The following is a 6,173-nucleotide window of genomic DNA, read 5'->3' as shown; positions in this document are numbered from 1 at the left end:
ATCTCAATTGCTGAGGAAGATCAGGCTAAAACCACAATCATTACACCGTGGGGTTGCTTCTGTTACCGAGTAGTACCATTTGGTTTGAAAAATGCACCCTCGTGGTATCAGATAGAGTACTTGCACCTCTTACAGATCATTTTGTGAGAGCTTTTTTGGATGATATATGTGTGTATAGTTCTCAAAAAGAGCATGGTAATAAATTGGAGGAAGTATTTTCTAAAATGGATGATGCAGGTGGACAGCTGAATCCAAAGAAGTGTCATTTAGGACATTCAAAGGTGAAGCTGTTGGGGCATATGATATCTCAGAATGGAATTGAACCTGATCCAGAGAAGATAAAATCTCTTATCTTATTATCTGCACCATCAACATCCAGGCATGCAGACTTTTGTCCAAAAGGTAAAATATATGGCAAGATTTGTTCCTTTAATGTCTCAACTTCTTTATCCTCTTCAGCAGGCTATGAAGAAAGAACCATTGCAATGGAATGAACAATGCGAGGAAGTGTTTGAGAAAGTAAAGGAGGTATTGGGAGGTATTTCCAGTGTGAAAGCTCCGGATTTCTCTCAGGTCTTTTATGTGAATCCATCTTTTGGTCCGGATGTAGTTGGAGCAATCTTAATGCAGAGAGGAGATGAATCCAGATATATGAAGCCTGTGTATTATGCAAGTAGAGTGAAGACAGATGCAGAGAGGAAATATACTGAGGCTGAATTGGTTTTGTCAAGTCTGGTGTATGCCTGTAGGAAATTCAGGTCATATCTCCTGATGAAACCATTTGTGGTGCTGACAAATTATACTTTACTCCCTCAGCTGGTGAATGGTACTTCACTCTCAAAAGGTATGATGCGATGGTTAGTGGAGAGGACAGGAAGCTTGTGATGCATGTCAGGAGGATGTGGAAGGTACAGAGGAAGATCTGAATATTTCATGCCTCTTTGTACAGCTGCTGGACATGAATGTCTCAGCAGAAGTAGGGGGTTGCTAAATATGTGTGGACAAAAAAAGAGTTGGTGATGTGTACATATGTGTACATGGCATGAGTGAAGATTTTGCTTTTGAAAGCGTTGTCAGGTGTACAGAGTAGATGGTATTGATGTGAGCATGTACAGGCCTGTCTGGACGTGGTCTACTGGAGATTCGCTAGAATTGATTTCAGCTCCTCGTTTGGCTCTGAGTATGCATACACGCCCAAATGTATGGGCATTGAAGCTATGTTTGAAAGTATATGGAGGTTTGAGCCATAAAATATTAAGGTGGCCAATGCAGCTTGAGTATTAGTGTGAAAAAGAAAATGAGTGTGGCCATTTTGTAGGCCTTCCAAGAAGAAAATAATTATAATATTGACGTGGCCATAAATCGAAGGCCACATGGAGCTTTAGGTGGCCGCCAGCGCACCTTCTAGAGGGTTGGCGAATGGTGTGGTGAAGTCGGTAGCTGCAAACAGAAAGAACGGGAGGGCCGGGAGCGTGTACAAGGGGGGCCTCGTCATTCTGGAGAGAGAGGAAGGTGAGAAAGCAGCCAGTATATGTGAAGCTGCTGTTCGACAAGGAGGTCGGGCTGGTCATTCAGAGGGGAGTCGCCTGACAGAGAGCAGCAAATTGTTCGCAGAGGAGGTGGGGGGCTCTCTGGCGCGCAGCGGTAAGATAAAACCAAGGGAGGGTCGGCGACGCAAGCAGAGCTGCTGGAGGGCCGACGTGAGAGAAGACCTCCGTGTGGAGACGTGTTGGTGTAGCCGCTCTGAAGGCAGTGGGGCTGGCGACGTGTGAAGTGAGAGTGGTCAGCGCAGAGTTGTGGGGTGAGCTGCAGGAGAGGCTGACAGGCTGACAGTGTAGGAGAGAAGCGAAGGGCGAAGAGCTGAGTGGCAGCCACAGGCGCAAGGGATGAAGGCGCACTGGTGAAAAGCTGACAGCGTCAGAGGAGCTGAAGCCGTTTGGGCTGCAAGCGTGGAGGGCTGCTGGTCGACTGGGGTGGTAAAGGGAAGCTGCCTAGGAGCTGCCTAGGAGCGGCTTTGGGTGCAGTTGCAGTGGGTGCTGACTGTGGAAGCACTAGAGCGGGTGCCAAGGAGCAAAGGGCGGCCATTTGGGGTACAAGTGCAGTGATGACTGGGTGATGTGGAGCGCAGTTAAGGAGCGCTGAAAGTAGCATTGCAGAGCAGATAAGCTCTGCAGGTGACAGACTGGCTGATGTGGGCCGCCTAGGAGACAAGGCTGTGGGACAGCAGAGTGGGTGCCGAGAGTGAAGCAGAGAGAGATAAAGTGTTGCTACTTGGTGGTGGGCTAGTAGCATTGTAGAGCTTGGGTTTGAAGTGCGGCTGACAGAGGATCAGCACAGAGAGCCAGAGAGAGAGTGCGTGTGTATGGTATTTTGTGGATTTCTAACTCTTCTGGGGACTCAAGCCAGAGTTGTAAATTCTTTTGATTAGCTGTGGTGGCTGGTGTTTGGTGATGCCAGAGAGTTCTTTTGTTTTTTTGTTCGTTTGGGTACAAGTTGTGACAGCCAGATCTGTAATATAAGTCTTGTTCATGTTTTTTGGTCTGGTGTTCTGGTGTGTTTATATGCATGTGTGGAAGTGTGGCACCCTATAAGGGCGTAAACAGCTTTACCGCTTCTGTGCCATCAACGACTAGTCATAAGTGCATCAATCTTACTATCATGCAAGGTTTGCACCAGCCATTTTGGCATACCTCTAGCCTGCTCATTTTCAGCCCTATCCTCATGAATTACATCCTGTAAACCTGCATCAGAAATAGGCTGATCTATGATGTCGTTTGAAATCTGCATAGGCTGAATATTTGCCTCATTAGGACTTACATTTGAATTCCCACCTGTAAAGAGAGGCAACAACGTATCAAATACATCCTGTGAGCTCACACCTGTCTCTTTGGTACATGATAACAAAGGTTGCACAGCATCTTCCATAAAAACAACATCTTCACTAATCAAGATACGCTTTGACTGTGGATGATACAATCTGTAACCCTTGCTCTCAGCACTGTAACCAACAAAAATGCATTTGACAGCCTTATCATCCAATTTTCTGCGTTGTTGCACAGGCACTAAAGCATAGGCCAAGCAACCAAAGACACGCAAGTGACCAATAGAAGGTTTCCTGCCATGCCAAGCTTCATATGGAGTAATAGACTGTAAGGCCTTAGTGGGACACCTATTGAGTACATATGCAGCGCACATGACAGCCTCAAGCCAAAACGCATGTGGCAAAGCTTGGCTCTTGACCATACATCGTGCCATCTCCATAAGTGACCTGTTTTTTCTCTCAGCAATACCATTTTGCTAAGGGGTATACGGCACTGTACATTGGTGTTTTATCGCACGACTAGCCAGAAATGCATCAAACTCTTTAGACATGTACTCCCCACCTCGATCAGAACGGAGGGTGCCCACATTACAATTAGATACATTTTCAACCATAAGCAAAAATTGTTTGAAGCACAAAAACACTTCGGACTTTGCCTTTAGTGGATATACCCATGCATGCCTTGAGTAATCATCAATGAAAGTCACAAAGTACAAGTGTTTACCAAATGACGGAGTTTGCATAGGCCCACATACATCACTATGTACAAGTTGCAATTTGCGATTGGCCCGCACAGAACCATCCTTTGGAAATGTAGAACACTGCATTTTGCCCAAAATACAACCTTCACAAACATGTTTGAATGGTGCCTCAAGAGGAAGCAATGAAGCAACCATATCAAATTTCTGCAAACGCAGCAAACTAGCAAAGTTCAGATGACCAAAACGAGCATGCCATAGTTTTGCATCTGAAATTGCCTTCTCATGAGAAACTGCATTTGCTGAATCTTCCACACACTTGTCATAAGAATTGAGCCTATACAGCCCACGAAACAAGGTGCCAGATACAATAATCGTATCACCAGAAGTCAAATCATGAACAGTACATCTGTCATCCACAAATTTGACTACAAGTCCAAGTCTAGCAAGCGCAGAGATAGACAATAGATTCTTCTTTATCCTTGGCACATACAAAGCATTTGAAAGTGTGAAAGCGCTACCATTTGTAGCCGTAAGCATAATTTTACCAACGCCCTTCACTGGGTAAGAAGCATTATTGGCACATGTGACAGTATTCCCATTAGGGACAGCCTTAAGACAAGAACATATCACGATGAGAGGTAATGTGCTTTGTAGCACCACTGTCAAAATACCATACATGAGAGTCAACAAAAACTGCCAAACATGCATCATGTGTACAGATGGGTCATACTGGCAATACACGCTAAACGCCCATTCTGTATCCTGCACAACATTTGCAGAATCTGCATTTGTAGAAGCATCCGCTATTGTGGCTGCATTTGACTCTTTCTTCTTTGCCTCTTTAGCCTTTAGCTTAGGGTAATTCTTAATGACATGATCATTTGCCTTACAATAGTTGCACCTGGTCTTTTTCTTGCCTTTATCAAGAGCCTTCTCAGACTTATTGTTGTTACCTGTGGAAGGAGAAGAAGTTGCAGACCTACTAATAGGAGAAGAAACAGTGGAAGGGACTGCCTTACCACTTCTTCTCTGCTGCTGCTGGGCAGCAATAAATGCTTGATCAACTGCACGCTGCCTGGCCCTGTTTTGCCTGGACTGTGCTTCTTGCAAGAGCTTGTTGACTAAAGTATCATACTTGACAGCATCAGGTCTCTCCTCATTAAGAAGTCTCCACGTGGAAGCAAAAGTCTGATATGTCTCAGGTAAAGCATCAAGAACAGTCTGCACAAGAGAATGATCAGGAATAATCTCACCTACAGAAATCAACTGTTCTTTGAGATCTTTAATCTCAGCAAGAAAAACATTCATGTCATCATCTTCCTGCATAATCTTCAATTCTAGCTCTTTACGCAGGTAAGCGATTTTTGCCTCGTTACGACCTGCATACAAACCAGCTAGAATATCCCAAGCCTCTTTTGCTGTTTTAGCTGAACGAATATGTGGGGTGATGTTACGTTTGACAGAAAGTGCAATCAAGACATGAGCCTGCGCATCTTTACCATCCCAACGAGCTTGTTCAGCAGTGGGTAAAACAGCAGCAACAGTAGAGCTGCTAGAACCTACAACATCCTCAATAGATCCTATATCCATAGAACCTGGACGTACATCCATACCCTGCACAATGTTCCACACTCCTTTTGCAACCAAAACATGCTGCATCATGTATGCCCAAAGTGGGTAGTTGTCTCCATCCACAGTTTGTCTTCCAGCAGACAACATGCGAAATACATCATTGCTGTTATTAGCCATGGCCACTGACTGAAACTGATGCAAAAGCTACCTATAATGAAGCAAAGACTGAACAGAAGATAACTTGTGCTATGTAGCACGGTCCACAATAGAACACGTATGCTTGTTTTGCAGAAAACTGCACTGTCGAAATTTCTGCAGAAAATGACGAAAACACCTGTGCAGAACTTGAAATGCAAAAACGGAGCCCGAAACGACCTCAGGTGCAAATTCTGAGAACACAAAGCCCTACGGACCTATTTGCAGAGTATAGGGACCTGCAAGCGCTCGTGAAAGCTCACCTCAATCGGAGAACGTGAGTCGGAGGGTGCTGGCGGCGTAGCCCTGGGAGCCGATGCCTGCTCTGATACCAATTGCTGGAATTAGGGTTGCAGGAAAGCACACAAAGCTTGGAGAAGAAGAAGCAAGAATGCACACAACACAAAGTATATTAGATTGTGTCAATGTACAAAAGATAAGTTAGCCCTAGAATGATGGGCGTATATACAAGCTGGGGGAAAAAACCTCCTAAAGAGGGAAAAAGTGCCCCGACGGTCCTAAGTGTGTTCACACACATCACTGCCTATATATATATGGCAACACGTTCGTCGATATTTTTGTTGAAATAAACGTGGGAATCAACGCCGGAGTAAATGTGGAAACTAGTTTTTTTTACCCACGCTATTTTTGATGAGGGTACCGGCGTGTATATAGACTAAACCTATCGTCTATATATAAGTGTTTATTTAGAGGATGTTATCAACATTTTTTTCGACAACAAGTATAGACGCTCGTTGGTTTTATAATGCAACTATTTTACATTTAAAAAAAAACGTCGATATTTTATTGTCTTGTAGTAGTGCAATGGCTCGGGAAAATAAGAACCACAAGAATCATAAAATGAAGCCTGGACTTTGAAGTGG

The sequence above is a fragment of the Cibotium barometz genome, chromosome 35 (genome assembly GCF_041138505.1).
Source record: "Cibotium barometz isolate CiBa-2024 chromosome 35, ASM4113850v1, whole genome shotgun sequence".
NCBI lineage: Eukaryota > Viridiplantae > Streptophyta > Polypodiopsida > Cyatheales > Cibotiaceae > Cibotium > Cibotium barometz.
This window is presented reverse-complemented; position numbering follows the sequence as displayed.